Genomic DNA, 22,489 nt, shown 5'->3' on the forward strand with positions numbered 1-22,489 from the left:
CTTCCGATCACTTTAACGAGCTGGAAGGCCAAGACTCGGCAATCTTTTCATATTTTACGAGTCAGATGAAAAGAGCTTAAAGAAGACTCGTCTTTTGAGGAACGAGTGATAAACAGGGGTAGCAGCTGATTCCAGGGAAGGATTGGAATTTCCAAATCACGGCAGTGTCACAAGGATGGCTAGTGAAATCACTCTTCGCAGATGTTCCTCAAAATGGGTAAACAATCATATGGAGGTGAATGATCGGCCAATGGAAAAGTGGAGGTGGTGGGCAAACACGACCAAGGCTTTAATGGCTGATGTTGCTACATTCACGGTGGTTATTTACCGGAATAGTTCATTTTTTAACGAGCTTAAATGCGGGTGGAAACATTTGCTCGATCTTATGTTTATTTTTTAACGAGCATGAACTATGCGCTAAAACTGCTCGGATCTTGCGTTTATTTTTTAATGAGCATGAACTGTGTGCTAAAACTGCTCGATCTTATGTTTATTTTTTAACGAGCATGAACTATGTGCTAAAACTGCTCGATGATAAGTTTGCATGCCCCCAGCATAATAATGCAAATCGAGGTGCATGCCCCCCAAGCTTCATTGCATTCAACTCGGTGGTTGGAATGAAGGTTTACCTTTGAGATTTGAAAAGGGGATTTGTTTCATTTTTTAATGAGGTTGACACAGATAAGAACCGTCCTCGGAGTCCAAATCCATTAGATATAGAAGGTTTCATATTCCACTGTGGCCACTTCTGCCAGATTACTCAGAGGCGGTAGGGAAAAAGTACCCATTAAGGCAGGGTCTTTTAGGATACCTACTCCGATATTTTGGAGTGAATGATTGCTTCCATGGATCATTGGAATGCTTCTCGTAACTTGTGAAAAGTTGGGGAGAAATGTTTGTTGGTCGACGATTGTAATCCCTCCTTGAAAGGGAAATGCAATCTTTCTGAAATAGGTCGACACAACAGCTGCCATGGCATATATCCATGGTCTTCCTAGTAGGATGTCATAATCAAGATTCCCATCTATGACTTCAACATCTATTTCTACTGTTTTCCCTCCTAGTTCAACTTTCAAGTTATTTAGGATACCATACGGGGTATATGTCCTTCCGTCGAATTCTTTTAATGTCGTCGAAGATCGCGACAAGGTTGGAGATCCTAAAGTTTTCCAGCAACTCATCGACATAATGCATGTAGATGCCCCCTCATCAATAATTGTTCGATGAACAGTTTTGTTGAGGGCTTTCACTTGAATAAGGAAAGCTAGTTGAGCTGGTAACTGAGGGTCATATCCTTTATGATTAAAGGCCACAAGATTGGAATCCATTGGGTCAATCCCACCTATTGCTGATAATAAAGCTTGCTCTTGGGAGAGGCAATTTTGCAGTACCTCAAGTGTCGACATAGCGGACGGCGATTGGGCCAGGTCCTCTATTATATTATAATTTTGTGCTATTTTTGCACGAGGATTAAATGTCGATTTGTGCACTACTCCCTTTGGCGACTTTATCATTTGTTCAGGAATGATGGGTGGCACAACTTTGGTCAAAGTTGTTGTCGAACTACTAGGTTGTTCATTAGCCTTGTTATTCGACACCTGTGGATTCCCGTAATCTTTTTTTCTTTCCAAAGCATCATTTTGCTGCTTTGAGATAGACAACATAAGCACTTGGGATCGGGAAGCATTTTGATTAGCAACCAGTTTGGTTCCCGGGTTTGGAAACGGATTAGTCAATACCGCTGGCGGTTTTGAATTTTTAAAGAGTTTCTTAACTTCAGCTATATGTGGACAATCTCTCGTCCAATGATCCTCATCGCATATATGACACCCCGCAGGGGGTTTCCTTTTTCTCCCTTTCTTTTTTTTCTTGCCCCCTGGTTGCTTCAATTGTTTGCCCTTGTCGGTCGACACAGCATTTACTTCCGAGGCAAGAAGTTCCTCATTTGCATTTTGACTGGAAATCTTACGGGCCTTTTTAGATGTAGCCTTTGTCGATTTCGTGTCTGTCGCGCCAATCACGCCATCGATGGCATGAGAGTCATGGTTCGATTTAGGAGGAGGAGGAATTGAGAATTCCGGTCTAGGGGCGTCAGGTATTTTTTCGTAGAGCGTGCCAGACTGAGTATAGACCAAGTCCAGATATTGCGCACAAGCGATAACTTGCTCTTCCGTTACGACTCCCCCCTTTGCCACATCTTCCGTGATGGTAGGAAGTAAAGACTTGATAAACCATTCAGCTAATAGCTGATCGGGAACGTACGTTTTTACCATCCTGCGACGACGTCGCCACTCATGTATATGATCAAATATGTGAGTGGTCGTTGTCTGCTTGAAGTTGGTAAGGAGTTCTGTTCCCGTTTCATACCTTATCGGTAATTGAAAATGGGTTAAAAAGGTAGTGGCTAAGGTGCTGAAATTGTCGAACGAAGCTCTAGGTAATTCAATATACCATTTAGCCGCTGGACCCGTTAACGTCCTCTGAAAGAGGCGAAGCCTTATCGAATCATCATTTAAGGTGTTTTACGAACACCATAGATGAAATGTCATCAGGTGATTCGATGGATCTTCACCCAGATTTCCATTAAATTTAGGAATGTCTGATGGAAGTTTGTATGGAATCGTTGGCCACCATGGGGCGTAAGCAATTGGATCGTTTGTTAACTGATGTAAATCAGGTAACTCTAGAGTTGCCACAAATGGTAACTGCTGGCTCAGGTTAGGTGAAGCATACCCAGGATACGATGGGATCGCCTGAGCAGTTGGTCTTTGCATACCAGCATAATGCAGCTGATGCTGGTATGACTGGTAAGGTTGGTGGACAAGACCATTATAAAATGGTTGATTTTGACCATTTTGAATGTACGGTTGCCCACTATTTGCAAAGATCTGTTGCTCAGGACCTTGGTATACTTGTTGGAATTGTGGTTGTTGGTATTGCACCAGCCATGGTTGAGAAGCCATGTGCTGTTGCGCTATACTAACCGTTGGACCAAGGTGTGGGGTAATTGTACCCGTTTGGACCTGTGTCGCCCCACTAGTTGGCGATTGTGGTTGAGTCGCAGGGTCAAGGGGTTGTTGCATTACAACCTGAGAAATCTGAGGTTGACATACAACAGGCAACGTTTGAACTTGCGACACCGTCACAATCGCTGGTGTAGTTGGGATGTTCGACATAGGTACACACTGTTGCATCGAATACACAACCCTTGGTTGTTGAGGTAGCATAGGCACCCAACCATTTGAAGCAATTCCAGTGTAACCTGAACTTTGTTGTGAACTCCCGTATGGATAGCCTCCCAGAGGGGGTAATGAAAGGGCATACTGCCCCCCATACGGTGGCGATCCAGCGCTGAAAGGGATTGTTTGCCCTTGAGGACTGGATTGCCCAAATTGACCTCCAAATGGATCAATTTGTCAAGTTTCAACATAAGAGTTGCCGGGTATTATTCCGGAAGAACAAACAGGAACAGACCATACTGTCGTAATAGCCCCTGAATGGGCTCCTTCCAGCGGTTGAGAGCTAGTTGGGACAGATGGTATGCCGGCGAACATTGTTGGAGTGACGGCAGGGAGTTCTGCTGTCGCTGTGTCAGGTGCCACAGTCCTAGATGTTGACGGTTGTTCAGACATATTTAGTCTATCCAAGAGATTCCCTAGCGATTCTACAAGAACTTCCGCTGGTGGTAGACTAACTTCTGAAGAAGGATATAGAGTGACCCCGACTCCAAAGTGAGTTGGAGTACTTGTTGGAGGGTCTTCTACAATTTCTTCAATCGCAATCAGACCAGGTGGAAGAGGAAGACCGTCAGGTCCGTAAAATATTTCTGGTGCCGAAGAAGGGGTTGTATCGACAACGACAGATGTTTGAAGAGCACCACTCTCCGGACCGGTTACTGATGGAACTAGTTCGGTAACACAAGTGTTTACTCTCAAACTAGGATCAGTATCACTGTCCCTCTGTGGCTGTTGAACTTCTTCTGTAGAGGCAGGGATTCCAGAAATGTTTGGAGTAACCGGAACCTCCGATGTCGTCGGAACACTTGTTCTAACTTTAAGAGGAGATTTGGAACCGGTTAAACGAGTTCGCTTTGTCCGTACTGGTTTCGATTCCGGAGACAAAGACGGTTGACTCGTAAGTCTCCGCGAACGACGGGGTTTCAATTGACTTTCTTCCACGATTGCGGATTACTCGATCAACTAAAATAAACAGGGGAAGTATGTTTCCGAATTGAATGAATTTTAGACGCTTTTAGACACAACTTGTTTTTTCAGTTTTAAAGAGTCGAGAAAAAACAAAAGATGACTCTAGTCGCCTTCGATGTTTTAACGAGCCCGAAGTGACAAATGCTCGGATGGACTTTTTCCATTATAGAGTCTGAAAAAGGCCAAAAGGAACTGCTCTGGAGATCTAGGTAGAGGGTGTGCCAAACTTTTCGCAAAACCGCAGAATACTTTTTAAGGTACGGGCGGTCAATCTTCCTGAATGCTGTGTTCAGTGCATTGCGATCAGTAGGGCGGCCGACACAGCTTCCTAAGGATAAAGGTTTTATGCCTATAGGGGTCTCCCAATATATACTCGACGGTACGTGGGAGCACAATCCGTACTGGCGCTATCGTCCCTCAGGAGGAATCACCCACCATCAGCGAGATCGACAGTCACCAGGCTTTACGACGCCAGAACACGTCTCTAGCCTAGACCTCTATGTTGTGCGTTATGTTACAAAGCGTTATTAAGTTCATTCAGTTTATTTTATGTTGATCTTTCTTAGAAGTTTGCCTTTTGAGGTTCACCACGAGATGTATAGACAACTTCCTAAATGCAATCTAAAAGATGATAAGCAAATTTTATCTCTTTTTCAACAATGAAAATCCTAGCTACAAAGGGAAAAGAAAGACACCATCTTTTCTCAGAGAGCAATCAGCACACTCTAAATGCACTTTCCCTAAATCAATCATGCAAACTATCAAGATGCAAATGCACAATGCAAGTGTTTGTTTTCTGCTTTCTTAATATTGATGCCTAAAAAGAAAGCTTTTTGCACAACTTTGAATTTGCTTTTAAATGACAAATACAAACAAGTTTACTTTTTCGAAATCAAAAAGGGTAGAAGAGATTACAACACTTAACGATTTTCGAAATGAATACTTGTTTTGACACTCAAAAGAGACAAACTCAAACCAAAAGCAAAAATGAATGTATAACCAACTGTAAACAGCCAATGAACTCTCTCCTAAGATCACAATCAACAGATCTGAATCAAGGGCTGACGGATGACTATTTCACTCTTGCAATGGAAACTGTAAATGATGCCACAAACACATAAAAACACTCACAGTCTTTTGTACAAAAGGAGGCGGAATTTAAGCAGAGAAAAGGGGCTATCACACAGGTACCTATGCTGGTTACAGGCTGCAAAAATCAGAGATCAAAACAAGGAAAAACAGAGCAGAGAACCCCAGCTGCACAAGGCCTAACTGGATCAGCGCACCTATATAACAGGGAAACTGAATTTCAACGCAGGTAGCCTTCACGAGAACTGTGGTGAAATGCAGAGTCTCTTCATAGAGCCTGCGCTGAAGGAGAAACGAGAGTTCCTCACTGGGTTCTGGGTCACGGTTTGCTATTTAATCTACAGTTTCAGGCCAAATCAAAGCAACAAGCAAGGTACAATCAAAGGGATGCTTTGAAGGAGGGCTAAGATCTATCACAAAGGATCATCAAATCATTTTTGAGTCCATTGTTCAGATCATAGACAAATCCAGTGATTGGATCAAAGCAGCAGTTGTCTACTTTGCATCTGAGAATAGCAGATGCAGTTCGATTGTTGCTGTTGAGTCTATGAAACAAACAATGATAGAAACACAAATAAAATGACTAAACAGATCTCCCCAGTGGAGTCGCCAATTTGTTGTGGGGAAAAATGCCTATGGAGGACGATCTTATCCACTTAAGGTGTGACAGTGCCTTAGCAACAAACAGAAACAGCTATTCTAGTATTCTTCCTTTATGAATTTAGAATGAAGAGAGATGGATGGACTAACCGGTGTCTTCTGTTTGTCCCTCAATCCAGTTTCTCTTCTCTTTGAGAGTTCCCAGCTACTTGCCTTCTCGCTCGCCCAGCTTCAACAGGTTCCTGCAAGATCACAAGAAGGGAACAATACACAAAGACATAGATTCATATTCATAACTAGTTCAGGATTAGAAATAAACCAAATATACTAATGCAATCATACATCAAAGACACATCAGCATATAGGAGAAACCAAGATAGCTTTATTGATGAATAACAAGGTTCAGGAGGAGATACAACCAAGAGAGTTCCAATCCAGCATCTCCTTCCCAGCAAATGAAATTCCTATCTTCACCTCCCTTCAAAGCATTAAGCACCCAATGATTCCAATCTCAAACCAACAACAATTCTTTGCAATAACAAAATTCCAGCCTCTCGATCTCATCGAGAAGAGATCCATATATAGATGTTTGGAGTGAGGATGAGTCAGCTTGTGATCTGACTAGTGTCCTCTCTCTCTGTCAGTTCTTATTTCCACTTGGAGACTAAGAGCCTCTTACTCATCACTTAGTCGAACTCAGCAAGGCAAGTGTCATGGAGGAAGATTCTGGAAGCTTCCACAGTCTTGACACCTCTCACAAGAGACCCTGAAATTTGTCATTTCCCACTCAGCGCACCCTGGTAGTGCTTCCACCTGCGTTGCAATGCAACTAGCTAGTGTAGCCTCTGCATTTCAACGCAGGCAGCCAGTGGAGCTTCTGAATTGATCCTGAATTGACTTGTTTTTTAGCAGTTTCTGGTGGAGAACTTCTGTGAATTGCTGTGGTTTGTTAGCCTTGTTCCTCTAGGGGTAGGAACAACATGTTTAGGGACTTTGGATCCCTTGGATTATGGACATTTCATGCTTATAGCTGTAAGGCACAAAAATGTCTATAACACTCACCTTTCTTGTACTTCGTCTTTGCAGCAGTAGGTGCATTTGAAGGAGGCTCCACCACTCTTCCCTGCACATAGTCCATGGAATCATACTCTTCCAAAGTTAAATCCAAAGTCATCTTCCATGCATGATAGTCAAATTTTTCCTTGAGCTTATCCTCAGATTTGAAGTAAGATGTAGTAGCCATTGAAGCTAGTCTAATAGTCTTGTCTAACAACTCTCCCTTAGTGATTGTTTTTCTCTCTCTTGCTTGGGCTTTGTCTTCACCTGAGCTCTGATACCATGTTAATTTTAGTTAACAATGGCATGTTCTATGCTGAGCACAATTACTTCAATGTTACTTTAGCAGGCTAATGAAATTTCAATTTAGTTTTCCAAAAGAAATCACATTGACAATAATTGTATATAGAACATAAAATAAAATGTAGAAGACAAGCCAAGACAAGACGACACCAGATTTGGTGGATGCCAAAGAAAAACCCAAATGTGGGGAAAACCCTTTGATCAATTCTTCTTATTATTATATCAAAATGTTCAGTAGAGAGAGAGTGTGCAGAAGGTCAAAGTTGACTTTCCAAATCCAAGTCAAAACAACCCTGTCAAATCTGTAGTCAACTATAGTCAAATTCAGCCCTAACCAAAAGTCAAAGATGGTCAATGCAACAAAAAATATTTCTCTTTGGAGCTCGGTCATACCCAGTCAAAGTTGGCCTGATAAGGTGGTCAAAGTCAGCCTAAAACAGTCTTGAAAAGTGTGGTCAACTCTATGGTCAACTCTGTGGTCAACCCTACAATCAGCCTTATGGTTAAAGTGCCCAGAAATTCTCAGTTCCTGTGTCAAACTGTATGGTTTGCAAAAAAGAAACTTTCCCACAAAAATTGCAGTCAAAGGATGAGTCAAAGTGCTTGGTCAAAACTAGTCAAACTCCTGCAACAATCTTGAAATTCGACCCTAAAATTTGCCCAGAAAAATTGTCCTTCTACCCCACGTGTGAGAGAGAGATCTGCCCAATAGTTGTACAAACCAATGAGAGAAGGAGAGAGAATAAATGTGTTTTATGATGATGCAAAATTAGGTGAGAGGGCACTTGTATTTATACAAGTCGTTGAGGGTGAAGAGTCACATCCATTGGGCTTCATGAGACTACATGATGATGTGGCTGACCTGAACAATTTTGCACATGTGTGGGCATAAATTCAAAAACACACTTCTGCTTGTCCAAATTGGACGATCTTTATATCAATTTTGGTCCTCTCAAAAAGCGGAATTTAATGCAATCATCATCTCCATCAAATGAGCTGTCCCAAGGTGATATTTGGCCCTAGTTGCCAATTTTAACATAAATTCATGTAACTATTGTAATAAATCTTGCTCCTAAAGCTAAATAAAAGAGCCCAACGTTTTCAAGTTTTCCCCACACTGGGTTTTCCTGGGTATACTTGTGTTATTTTGTTGATGTGATTGGTTTCATGTGAATCTGATTTTGTTGTTTATTGTTGTTAATTAGCCCAAAGTATTGGTTGTTACTAATCAGATAGATAAAATTTATTTTGGTTCTATTCTATGAAAAAAATTGAGCAGTTAATCTGTAACTGGGTTATAAAAATTTAACATAGGGGAGAACAGATGGGGGTAATGGAGAGTGAAAATAATTGCGATATAAAGGGGGAGGGTTGTAGAGGAGAGGTGTGATAGAGAGAAGGGATATGGCATGGAGTCGCTAATTGAGGGAGGAGTAGAACTACAAATTACAGGGAAGAAAGGGGGATAATCCATAGAAAGGTGGGGATGGGAGAATTGGTTGGGAGTATGTAGGGTCAATGTGAGTCATGGAAACCTCTCATACATGTCTTGTGATCGCATGAGAATAGGGAGGTCAAGCAAGGATGATGATTCCTTTGTTGGAACTTCACTAGGGCTGACTTCTAAATGTTGGGACCCACCTACGGCATTTAACCAACAATTAAAACTATGAACCAAATTGTAAACAAAAATTCGTAGCTTTAGCTTCTCCATTGACCTAAATTTCACCTAGGGTGCAAACTTATCATTTTATTTTGACTAGAGCACCACACTTCCATTACAAAATCTTTTCACCCAAATTATGTTAACTTTGAGAGGTAAACAAGAAAATATTATAGAAACAGAAGAAAGCATCCCAATGGTGAATTAATTAATAGCACTAAAATAAAAATCAAATCATCCCAAGCCCACACACTTTCCCCGACAAGGGTGTACCCAAGGGAGGGAGAACCTTGAATCATAACTCAAAGATTTTGATGACAACCTCTTTTCCTAATTTCCATGTTGTTGCCACCTGTTCTAGAGATTGTTTGAGTCCCACCACCTATGATCTCGTAACACCTACAATAAGGAATATCCTATTAGGGAGGAGGAAAAGTCATCATTTAGCCTTAATGGCCTACAATCTATCTCCCATGGCCCTAAAATAAATGAAAGAGTGTGATTGATCCCAACCATGCACTTTCAAGGGGTAGGTCAATAAGGCCTAGGATGTCTCAAAGGAAAGAATCCCTTCTTATAAAGGATCTAAAATATTGATGATGGTGGAGAAAAGCTTGTCACCTTGAGGTACAACTCACAGGCACATCTAGTATGTTCCTCAATCAGTATATTTAGAACAACCTTCTCAACCTCAACTTGGTGGAGGTGGGAATTGTCTTTCACTTTAACAACTTGTACCCATGAATGAAGTTGAGACTCAATTTCCTATTTAAAGAAGGCCTCCTACAAGCAAATTCCTTTCCGTTTGTTTTTAACATTCATAATTTCATAGTGGAGAGAATCATTGAGAGGTTGCATTTTGTATTCAATTAGCAATTGTGCCAGGCTAGGAGGTAACTCCACAATGTGAATTGTGATTTTGCATTAAGATTGCTCATGGATATATACATGGAGGGAGCGACTCTTGGGATTCACCTCCCAGTGTCTCTTCATATTCCTATTCTCATTATTTACTATGTACAATATTTTACATATATTCACCCAATCCCAATGATTAGGTACAAATTGTTTGAGGAAAAGATTCTCAATTTCAACTTATGAAATTCTACGTGGAAGAACATTTACCATTTCCAGTAAATTTTCCATTTTACTAGCATATAAGCTTCTAATGTGGGTTGTCAAATCTACATTATTGACTCGTGCATGGAAGTGAAAGTCTATGGGAGTGTTTCCAACTAAACATTCATATATAGCTAGGTATCTACACTATCTTCCCAGTTTGGTGTCATTTGAAGCGTTATCAAAGAGGTTGTTGGAATAGGTTTCAATGTTTTGAAGGTCAAAGGTATAGGGGAGAGCAGATGGGGATAATGGAGAGTGAAAATAATTTGGCTAGGAAGGGGAAGGGAAGGATGGAGAGGAGAGGTGTGAGAGAGGGGATAAGGCATAGAGTCACTAATTAAGAGAGGAAAATAACTACATGGTGTAGGGAAGAAGGGGGGTAATCCATAGAAATGTTCAGGGAGGGTATAGGTAACAAGGGAGGATAAGAGAATTAGTTAGGAGTAGGTTGGGCCAGTGTGAGTCATGGAAACCCATCATACAGGTCTTGTGTCTACATGAGAATAGGGATATCATGCAAGGATGATGATTCCTTTACTGCAACTTCACTAGGGCTGACTTATGAATGTTGGGGCCCACCTAAGGCATTTAACTAACGATTAAAACTATGAACTGAATTATAAACAACTTTTGGGAGCTTTATCTCCTACATTGACCTAAATTTCACCTGGGATACAAACTTATCATTCTCTTTTGAATAGAGCAGCATACTTTCATTACAAATTATTTTCAAAAAAAATATGTTAACTTTGAGAGCTAAAGCAGAAAATATTATAGAAACAGAAGAAAGCATCCCAACAGTGAATTAATGAATAGCACTGAAATAAAAATCAGATCACATAAAAATATCAGCATAAAAGACAAAATATAAAAAGAGCATTTACTAATGGACACTACAGATTTGTCAAGTCATATAGATGACTGCAATAAATGTTATATCGCATATACATCAATGATAGAATGTAGTACATATTAATGTCAATCATTCTATAAAGTCTGAGATATCTCACCAAATATCTTACTCATTAGGATCTCACATTTCTCTAATGCACGCTCACACTACAACCACGAGATGAAAATATAGAGAGAGGTCGCATGGCATAACCATGGGCTACAAATCCATGAACCCAAAACCATGTGCCAAAACTATGTCGAAACCATCTACCAAAACCACTACACTATAGAAGACATTTTCCATCTTTTCCATGGTAGTGCTCGAATGGAATCGCCACACCAAGTGAATTTATCTCAACTGACTGGTTTTATTAATACATCTGCAGCATTTTCCTCTATCCCTCATTTCCTTAAGATAACTATGTTGACATCTAGCATTTCTCTCACAAAATAGTTAACTTTTAGATTGTTTCTCCTTGCTTGAGTCCAATGTCTTCACATAACCTCCTCAACCAAATCACTTCCTTGGAAACCTCAATGGTGGATATATATATTGTGCCTTGGTACTAGATAAAACAACGTGTTGTTTTTTTCTCATCTAACTAATTTCTGCTCCAGACAAAGTAAAGAAATGGGCACTAATAGATTTTCTTTCACCTACATCTCCTGACCAGTCTACATCCACATATCCATGCAAAACTGGGACTTTTATTTCAAGACACTTCTTTCCTTACAGCATAGGCCCAAATCCATGGTGCCATATAGGTATTTACAACATTGCTATGCTGCTTTCCAAGATTGGCCATGAACCTATTACCACGCCGACCACTTGTGCAACATCCAATCTCGTGCCTACCATAGCATACATAAGTGATCCTCCAGCACTGAAAATAGTTTCCTTTCCATATCTTCCTCATCTTTCACTATCTTGGGAAACATGTCTTTTGAAAACTTGACTCCCACTTAATTAGGAGTCCGCATACGCTTACAGTGCATCATCCCAAAATGTTTTAGTATCCCATGAATATACTTCTTTTCGCTCCACTAAATTTTTCTACTCTGACAGTCCCTTTGCACAATGCCAAGCATATAATTCATAACTCACAAGTCTATCATATCAAACTCTTATTCAGTTAGCCCTTGATGACGTTAACAAGATCTTTGCTATCACTAAATGACAAATGTCATCTACGTATAGCATAACAAAAATAGTATTGTTACCTTCACTGTTGATGTTGATTCAATGATTAGCCTTGGTCAATTAAATATTTGTCTGATTTTTTATACCATTCCCTTGGAAACTACCTAAGTTCATATAAGAACTTCTTTAACTTGCACACCATGTTTTCTTTTACCTCTATAACAAAACATGTTGATTGCTCCATATGAATTTCTCCTTTGAGATTTCCATGCAAAAATCCATTTGTTCTATCTTGAATCTCATGCTGCTATCCATGCTACCACATCCTAATCGAGGTTATCTTAACCATTGGAAAGTGTTTCCTGGTAATCTACTACTTACTCCTTATTCAGTTAGCCCTTGGTGACATTGACAAGCTCTTTGCTATCACTAAAAGAAGAATGCCATCTACGTATAGCACAAGAAAAATATTATCGTTACCTTTACTCTCTTGATGTTGATTCAATGATCAGCCTTGGCCAATCAAATTTTTTATACCATTCCCTTAAAAATTACTTAAATCCATATCAGGGCTTCTTTAACTTACACACCATGTTTTCTTTTCCTTCTATAATAGAACATGTCGATTGCTCCATATAGATTTCTCCTTTGAGATTCCCATGCAAGATGTTATTTATACATCCATTTGTTCTATCTCAAATCCCAGGTTGCTATCCACACTACTAACATCCTAATCGAGGCTATCTTAGCCAATGCAAAGAAAGTTTCCTCGTAATCTACTCCTTCAACTTGGAGTATCCTTTACCTATCGATTGAATTTGTATCTCTCAACACTCACATCAGTCATATTTTTCTTTAAATACCCATTCACGTCCTAAATCTAGATGAAAGTAACAAAAATCGATACCTGTCTGTCCTCCTTTGTCAGAGGCTCCCCCTTAGATCTTGATCTAATTGATCATTCTTAGGCCGATTTTCATCATGTTGCACTGAACTTTCTGATGCTATCAATTCACGCACATGTTCCTCCGGTGCGGAACAGTCTCTAGCTAATTTCTTCTTTCAACCCTTGTAGAGGTCTTCTGATCTCAGGGTCCCTCAAAGATTACCTTTTCTGCTGCACTTTCTTGCATGCTATCTCCAGAATTTTCAGAATTGCCTTTGTTGAAAATTACATCACACTATACACAATCTTATGTTCAGAGGGAATCCATAGCCTACAGCCTTTCACTCTAAGTATATAGCCAAGAAAGGCACACTCGGCAGACGTTGGATCCAATTTCTTTGTGTTCTTCTTTGGAATGTACATGTATGCCTCACATGCAAACACCCTTAGTAGTCCAGTGGGCTCCGACTCCATACTTTCTTCACATTTTTGTCCCCTAAAACGGAAGAGGGAGACCTATTCAATAGATAGTTGGATGTTGCAATTGCCTCTGCCTAAATTCCCTGGTTGATACTTGTATAAACCATCATGCTCCTCGCTCTCCCTGAGAGAGCCCGGTTCAACCTTTTAGCAATGCCATTATATTGACTGTATGAAGTAGTTTTCTGCCTTGCAATGCATGCATTTGGCAGAACTTATCAAATTATTTGGAACCCATTATCATTTCTTTGGGTCTCTACTTTATTTGTCGTTTGCATTTGCATGCATGCCCCACGTCAAAAAATTAAAAGTATAATGAGGTCTATCAACAAAAGGAGAAAAAAAACATGGGATCCAAGAGCAGCATTCCAGAAATCACGAATGTATCCCAATGAAAAACAACTTTTAACAGTAATCTGAAGTGAATTCCAAAGAGGGAAACAAAAATGGAATGATTGTACTTGGATGCACTAATGATAAGAAACCTAGTTCCTTAGGGCAACATACATTTCCCAAAGATGTGGCTGCCTATACAGATCTGTGAATGGAAGTGAGGTCACTCTGACAGACTTGAGGCAGATATCATCAACAGTACACATAAAACCCTAAAAAAAGGGCCTGAATCTTGTTCACTCGACACTCTTTTCATTCCGAGGCAAATCGTGTTATGTAAAGCTGAGATCTGATACAAGATACAGAAAAAACAAGGTGACAAAGACAATATATTATGCTCAGAGTTAAAATAAGTTTTGACAGGGGACAGTATACATCAGGTGCCACGTTGGATCTCTTCTTAATCAATATAAGTAACAATGAAATATTTTTCAAAATAATCTCAAATTTTGTTGAATGGGGTTTGACGATTGAATATTGTAGAATTATGAATGGTCTGACAAGCGTAAGCAACGAGTTCCCCTGTGCCTTTGTTTCTCAGTTCCTCAACTGCTGTAGAAAGGCCTCCCTGATGACCCACAACCCTCGCATCGATCTCAATTTCATCCTGATACAACCAAATCCAACTACTAATTACACTACAGAGGAAAATATGTATGGGCAAAATCCAACTACTAATTACACTACATAGGAAAATATGTATGGGCAAATCAGGAATAAAAAACTGAATGAAATTTAAGTATACTTCGATTTGAAGAAGCAATCTATCTTATAGCCTATTTTTAGCCCCGTTAAAATCAACGGAAACCTTCGCTGAGACCACATACAAGACGACAGCTGCGCAAAGAATGTCTACAAGAGTCATCAGAGCAGGTGCGCGCCAATGCCCACTTTCGTCCTACAAATAATGATGATGACGACGACGACATTGCATTCAAAAGGAGGAAAAATAAACACCAGAATATAGAAAGACGCCTAGAGAGAGTTGAACATACGACCAGACGGTGAGGTACTGTGAAGGTGCAGAGCAGCCGACCCGCTGAAATTGGATTCCTCTGAAAACAAAACCGTCCTAAATATTGGTAAAGTTCGAGTGATCCAGCGAAGAAAATACCGGTGATGGTGGCGTTGTATTTTGGAGAGATTTCAGCCACTTTGTGGCCCTTTTGCAGGGATCCTCCATCAGAGCTACCCGCACTTGCACACCTGATGTTGAATTCTCCACTTCACCGGTTTTCAGTTTACCGATTGATGGTTATCAGTGATCAAACTTGCAATTTACAACTCCCCATAGATATGTTAGCACGTCCGCTTTCTTGCATCCCTGAACAAAATGGGCTGTGAGGCAAATTCTTGGTGAAGTTACATTTAAAACGTGAGAAAAATGATTAGAGAGGATGGCTTCATAAGACTTCCTGTAAAATACGAATGGGTGAGCTGGCCCTGTAATGCGTTATAAGAATAGGTGACTCGGTTTTTTTAATGTGTTAGTCTTCCGTTAGTTCGCTTTTTGGTACAGCTGGAGTGGTCTAATTTGTAGAAATATGTGATATATTTTTGGAATCTGAGAACGTAATCATAAAATGTTTTAATTAAATAAAGGATTTGTAATCGTCTACCGAGGCGGAGGAAAATTATGTTGTAAGGCCAGAACTTATTATAAAATGTCTGTCTATATAGATGGAGGAATTGTTAAGAGGTTATTAGAATTTAAATAAATAAATTTCAAAAAATTTTATAAAGTTAGTGTTTGAATAATGTTTTTGATGGTAGAAATAAATTCAACATCATCAAAAATTTCTGAAGTACTTAAATTTTTACCTGATTTTTTCAAAATATAATTAGAATTTCCATAATTTTCAGGACAGAAAAACATAATCATTAGACTAATGCGATTTGGAATTAGTTGAAAAGCATATATTAACAAGATTGATTGCTATCTGTAATTAAATTTTTCCTTTAGTTATATAACATTTAATTTGATACAACAACTATTAGTACAATATTGCAAAAAAACCATTACCTTGAGGATGGTGTATATATAAAAAAATTATTAACTGTTTATAAGTTTAGATTATTAATCACTTTCATTATTAATGAAATGTTTAAGTAGTTAAATTTTAAATATGAGAAATAAATATTAATAATGAAAAATAAGGGAATGTTTTTAAATTAAAATATATTAGAGTAATTTGGGTCATGTTTTTAAGGTTTTTTCTCTCATATATATATATATATATTAGTGTAGTATAATTTATAGATAAAATATTTTTTTTTTCATTTGAATTTAGTGATATAATTTCAAGTATGATTGTGATTTTTTTGTTATTTAAAATACTTTTTTGAATGCAGAAATAGATTCGGCGCTCTAAAAAACTCCTAGGACACTCAAATTCTATAATTTAAACAACTTAAATTCAAGTTTTTAAAAAAAATTTCAGGAATTTAGTTAAAATCTACTAGAAAAAATTGCCCTAAAAAGATATTTCATCTATAAGTTAGACTATCTATATATATATATATATATATATATATATATATATATATATATATATATATGTGTGTTTCATGGAATTATTTCATCCATAAGTTAGACTATATATATATGTTTCATGAAATTATTTCATCTATATGTTAGACTATGCACATATATATATATGTTTCATGAAATTTTAAATGAATAGCAGTGGAAAGAGTTCAAAACGCCAAAAATATTATTATGATTAATCCAGAAGAGTCATTCTCTTAATTTCAAGACATTCATCTTAATGGTAAGATTTTCCTTTTTGAATATCTTGTAAAAAAATTATTATTAATTATTTTTAAGTTTTGATTATTAATCATTTTAATTATTAACCATACATTTAGCATATATTCTTAAGTAGTTAAATTATGAATATGAGGAATAAAAATTAATAAGGAAAAATAACTTAAAATATATTGGAGTAATATGGCAAATATGGTGGGGGCAATTAAATTGGTGATATACATGTCCTAGAACCCGAGAGGTTTACTAGTATTTACATCTCAGACAGGCTACTAGGTTCCTTTGGGATACAAAAAAAATATGGCAAATATGTTCCTTAAAATGGAGTACAAATCATACTCACAACCACACGCCAAGCTAGATAACAAATTGATGTAAGAAGAAAGAAAGAAAGAAATTATTTTAACGTCTGCCAGGCTAAAGATAGCTTATGGAACAAATATCTTCTTCATCTGGTTGTTGTATTCGACCCTTTTCCTGTGAAGCTTCACAATAAATGCTTCCAGCTTCTCGACAAACCTCTCACTGAATAGATTATCCCAAGAGCTAGCTACCAAACTATCTACATAACTTTCTGTGTCGTCTTTGAGGGCCTCACATTCTACAATGAAATGTTTTTTTGTTTCCACTTTTCCAGAAGAACAAAAAATACATACTCTTTCCTCTCACACTTGTTTTGTCATTTTCCAGCACCCTGTTTCACAACAGAGTTGATGAGAATTAGCCCTTAACTGAGCAATAAGAATTTTGGCTCTCCAAAAAATATTGGCCTCTATGTACACTTTTTGTTGATGATTATGAGTGGGATTAAACACTTCAATATAGTGCTTTTCCTTTCCCCCTAGCTCCTTATCCCAAGTACGCATGTGGAACTTATCCACAACAAAGTATTTTATCTCTTTATTGTTTATGGTTTACTAAACCATTTGTTATTTTGTTGCATCCAAGTCTTCTTTCTTTTGCACAATATGTCATTAAAGACAACCTTAGGTCATCTTACCTCTTCCATTTGCTCAATTTTTTTTTTAAATACCTTATGACTCACACCATAGCAATTGCTTCAATATGAGCAGCCCTTGTTTCACTTAACCCCTTGTATGAGATCCCCTTGTTTGTGGGACAAGGGACATACATCCATTCAATGTGTACATACTCCACCCCTCTAAATTTGAACTTATGAGTCCCTCTTTACAGGAAGCAAATGTTCTTAACCATTATAATAATCTCATTGTCCAAATGTTGTAGCATGTCGGTGCCCTAAAAAATCATCTTTACCACCAACAATATAACACTAGTGAATACAACAGTCTTCCAATCTTGCCAGTGAGAAAGTCATTTAATACAAAAATATGATACCCATAACATTACTTTGAATTTGTTTCTAAAGGGTTGTTTATAAGTTTTGGATTTTTAAGTTGTGGTAAATTGTGAATTTATGATGTTTTAGAGGCATTTTTCATTGTATAAATAAATTGAACATATGTATACATATAATGTTTGAATTATGCAGATAAGTAAGCCTATTTTGGAATAGAGATTCTACAATTTAGATTTAATTATCAATAATTATTAGTTCCATGGGAGGGTTTAACCTCCATAGAATATTCTTAGTAGTACACAAATCAAACATTGAGATTTACATAGAAAGGAGTTATGGCTCTTTTTCCCTTTTAATTAAATTCATTAATTAAAAAAAAATATCATATGAACCAGTGTCATATGAAATGAGTTATGGTTTTTTGAGCATGTGGTATTGATGAGCTATGATATTGTAACAGAATCTATTAACAATGTAAGAATCTTCATGATAAAGTGAGAGTAAATCTCCATAGTTAAGAATCTTGTTACATGTTTTTTTTTTCAAAATGTATATATTTAACTTATATATTAATTCTTTTTATCATTAATAATTATTATTATCATTTTATGTATACTTATAATTTAGTGAATTCTTATGATTTTTCTAATTTTAACAATAAATTATGATTTCTGAGTGTATATTCCTTTTACTTTATTTTATTTTAAATTGTAGTCAACAACTTATTAATAAATATATTTTAATAACTCCAATTTTTAATTTCTTTTACTTAATCTAATTTAATCTCATCCATTTTAAATTGTGGTCAAAACCTTATTATTTATATTTTAATAATTAATTTTAATTTTTTATTTCTTTAACTTTAATTTTTAATTTTAAATTGTGGTCAAAACCTTATTATTTATATTTTAATAATTAATTTTAATTTTTTATTTCTTTAACTTTAATTTTTAATTTTAAATTGTGGTTAAAACTTTTTTTCATAAATATATCTTATTTAAAATATAGTCAAAAATCTTTCTTTACTTTTATTTTAAATTTCTTTATCTTTATCTTTATTTTATTTTATTTTAAAGTGTGGTCAAATCTTTTTAAGTTATAGTCAAATTTTTTTTAACAAACATATTGTATTTCCTAAAAATATGTTGAATTCAAAATCAAAAAAGGATAAAGATTAGTGTTAAAGTAGACATTATATTGTGCAAAGACATACACTAGTTTACAAAGACAGACTCTAGTGTAATTTGCAGAGCTAATAGAGGACACCTATAACTTCCCTTTTGCCAAGTGGAAATGCTCCAAACTAATTTACCAATTGTGATAATTTCCATATGCATAAGGAACGTAATTGTACATATTGGTATCATGAAATTGTGGTGCATAACCATAACCTGCATCATATCCTTGTAAAGAACCATAATAATCCGCATTCCATTGATTTAGATCTAGTTGGTGGGGTTGAACCCACCCTACAGGCTCAAGCTACAACAATATAGATCCATCGTATGAAGTGACAACAAGAATAATGACTTAATCAACAATTGTAGCATTAAAAGCACGCACTTGTTTGTTTGCAGGACTTCGTCCTCAAGAAAGACGAATTGCTTGTTGGCCAAGACCTATAGCATGTAGCTTTTGCAATGCTTTCTCTGTAGACGCCATGTAGATGGAATGATTTTGTCAAAAAAAACGGAAGTTATACTATTAAAATTTGAACTAGCACTAATTTCCAAAATTTTAGATTCTACATGAAAGTTATTGTGACAAGCTTATGTATGTTGAGAAAATGAAGAGAAAAAAGCTACAATATAATGCTTTGCATTGTATCGTGAGATGTTGAAACGTAATATACAAGTAAAAGTGTAATGGGGACATAAATAAATTCATAAGCAATACCTGTTACCTAAGTAACCGGATTCGTTGATATAACCCAATGAATATGAATCCCGTGTATCCGATACGATTCGTTGGAAAATCGTATCCCAAAAACCGGATTCGACGAGTCCGACTAGGATTCGTACGAATCCTGTATGAATCCTAGTCGGACTCGTCGAATCCAGTTTTGGGATACGATTTTCTAGTGAATCGTATCGCATATGCGGGATTCGGATTCGTCGGGGTATATCAACGAATCCTACATGCTCAACGAATCTCGATTTTAGGATTCATATCCCAGAAAAGTGCCTCCCACGAGGTTAAAAAGCACGCATTTCCTTCATTCTTTCACATTGTTTATCATTTGTATTTGCATTGTTTGGGCTGTTTGCAAGGAGATAACGGTTCGGAGCAAGGAGCTAAGGGAGTAGAGCGTTCGGCAAGGAGATTCAAGCACCAGGTAAGTGCATTTCAGCTCCATTTTTTTGCATTTCTTATTCTATTACAGCAGTTTGTATATGATTTTTTGTTTACAAATTTGTGCATGTTTTGTTGATTTTTTTACAGTATTCATGGCTCAATCAAAGGCAGTAGTTAGGGGGTAAAGGAAGGGCAAGAATGTCTCCATTGGAGATGCCCCTCCTCCCCCAATATCGTCAGAGTCTGTTGCAAGTAATGTTGAGGGAAGAGGAGGACCTAAAGACAACATTGAGAAATATCCCTTGTGGAAATATGTCACAAGAGAGGATCGGACAAGCACCAAGGGGAAGGGAGGAGGCAATGTGCAATGGAGATGCAACTTTTGTCACATTTCTTTCAAAAGCACATATTTCCGTGTGAAAGCCCATTTGTTGGCTTTACTGGGTTGTGGGATTAGATCTTGTACAAAAGATAAAAGAATTGGAAAAGGAGTCCACTGTTGGTATGGAAAATGTGGCTTCAAAATCAAAAAAACCCAAGAATGAAGACCCCCTTCCATTTTTTAGCAAAGCCACCACCAAATTTCCATTTTAGAGTTCTATTAGGGGACAAGTAGCAAAAAGAAGAGCAATTGCACTTGGTCCAATGGACAAGATTTTCCAAAAAGAGAGATGGGAAGAGCTTGATCTCACCATTGCCTTCTTCTTCTATCAAAACTTCATATCATTTAATGTTGCATGCTCACCTCTATTTATTGAGATGTGCTGAGCTCTAACTCAAGGGCTCCATCAGGGTATGTGCCTCCTGGGTCAGAGAAGCTGAGAACCACATTGTTGACGAAGGCAAAAAAAGAGGTGCAAAAAATGCTTGAGCTTATTGTAGCATCATGACCAACATCTCGGGTTAGCATTGTTTCTGATGGATGGACAAATCCAGCATGACACCCAATCATCAACTTCATGGTGTCTTCCTTGAATGGTCCAGTTTTCATGAAAGCAGTGGATACACTTGGAGAATACAAGGATGCACAATTTATTTGTGAGTTATTTATTAAAGTTATTGAAGATGTAGGTGTTGATTCTTGTTTGCAAATCATTACAGTTAGTGCACCTGTTTGCAAGGTTGTTGGCATGATTGTAGAAGCTAAATATCCACAAGTGTTTTGGACACCTTGCATTGTCCATTCATTGAACTTAGCACTGAAATCAATTGCTTTTGATGTGCTTTGGATTGGTAACATTATTGAGGATGCAAGACATATCCGTAACTTTGTGCAAAATCATACAAATTCCCTCACTATCTACAAGGAGTACACCGATCTATCATTGTTGAAGATTGTTAATACATAGTTTGCCTCTTCATTCATGATGTTGAAGAGGTTGAGGGAGGTCAAGACTGCTCTTGGGTCCATGGTCATTTCTGAGTTTTGGTCTTTTTGGAGAAAGACAGATCAGGTAGCCTCAAAAAGAGTGAAGGACACAGTGCTAGATGATGCTTGGTGGGAGAGGGTAGATCTAATTATTCGGATCATGGACCCTATCATTTCTTTGCTTCGATTTGCAGATACAGACAAACCCATCCTAGGAGAGGTTTATGAGGGATGGGATTCCATGATTGAGTCTTTGAGGAGCATTATTCTACAGAGTGAGCGCCCTGAGTATGAGACATCACCAAAGGTCTTCTGTGATACTTTACATGATATTCTTGTCAGCAGATGGGACAAGAATTGTACACCTTTACATTGTTTGGCTCACTCATTGAACCCCAAATACTAGAACCATGAGTGGCCGAATGGTGGACCTTCTCGCGGATTCCCTCCTCACATGGATGGTGAAATCTCACAGGGGAGGAAAGAGGCATTCAGGCAGATTTTTCAGGATAGTGCATTGCTTGATGAGGTGGAGGATACCTTTGCATAATTTTCCACTGGCAGTGGTCGATTTGGAGGTTATGATGTGATTAGAGACAGGGGGGCTAAGAAGCCCTATTCTTGGTGGGCAAATCATGGAGCAACAAGCCCTCCTCTTCAACAGTTAGCCATGAGGCTCCTCTCTCAAGTGACTTCATCCTCTTGTTGTGAGAGGAATTGGAGCACATATGGGAATTTGTATAGTGTGAAGAAGAGCAGGCTTGAGCAGTCCAAGGCAGAGACAATGGTGTATGTGCACACCAACCTTCATCTTATTTACAGGCAGAGGGAAGAGTGGTTGAGGGGAAAGACAAAGATGTGGGATGTCTTTCTTGATGATATGGGTCTGGACACCAGTGTTGAGTTGG

At 37.8% G+C, this 22,489-nt stretch overlaps 1 pseudogene; it reads right to left on the bottom strand.

Annotated features, from left to right (window-relative positions):
• Nucleotides 1-14,220: 14,220 nt before the first annotated feature.
• On the bottom strand, nucleotides 14,221-15,142 carry LOC149258366 (uncharacterized; annotated as a pseudogene).
• Nucleotides 15,143-22,489: the final 7,347 nt, after the last annotated feature.

The sequence above is a fragment of the Pinus tabuliformis genome, chromosome 6 (genome assembly GCF_031772625.1).
Source record: "Pinus tabuliformis cultivar Carrire ecotype Pingquan chromosome 6, CPIR1, whole genome shotgun sequence".
NCBI classification, from domain to species: domain Eukaryota; kingdom Viridiplantae; phylum Streptophyta; class Pinopsida; order Pinales; family Pinaceae; genus Pinus; species Pinus tabuliformis.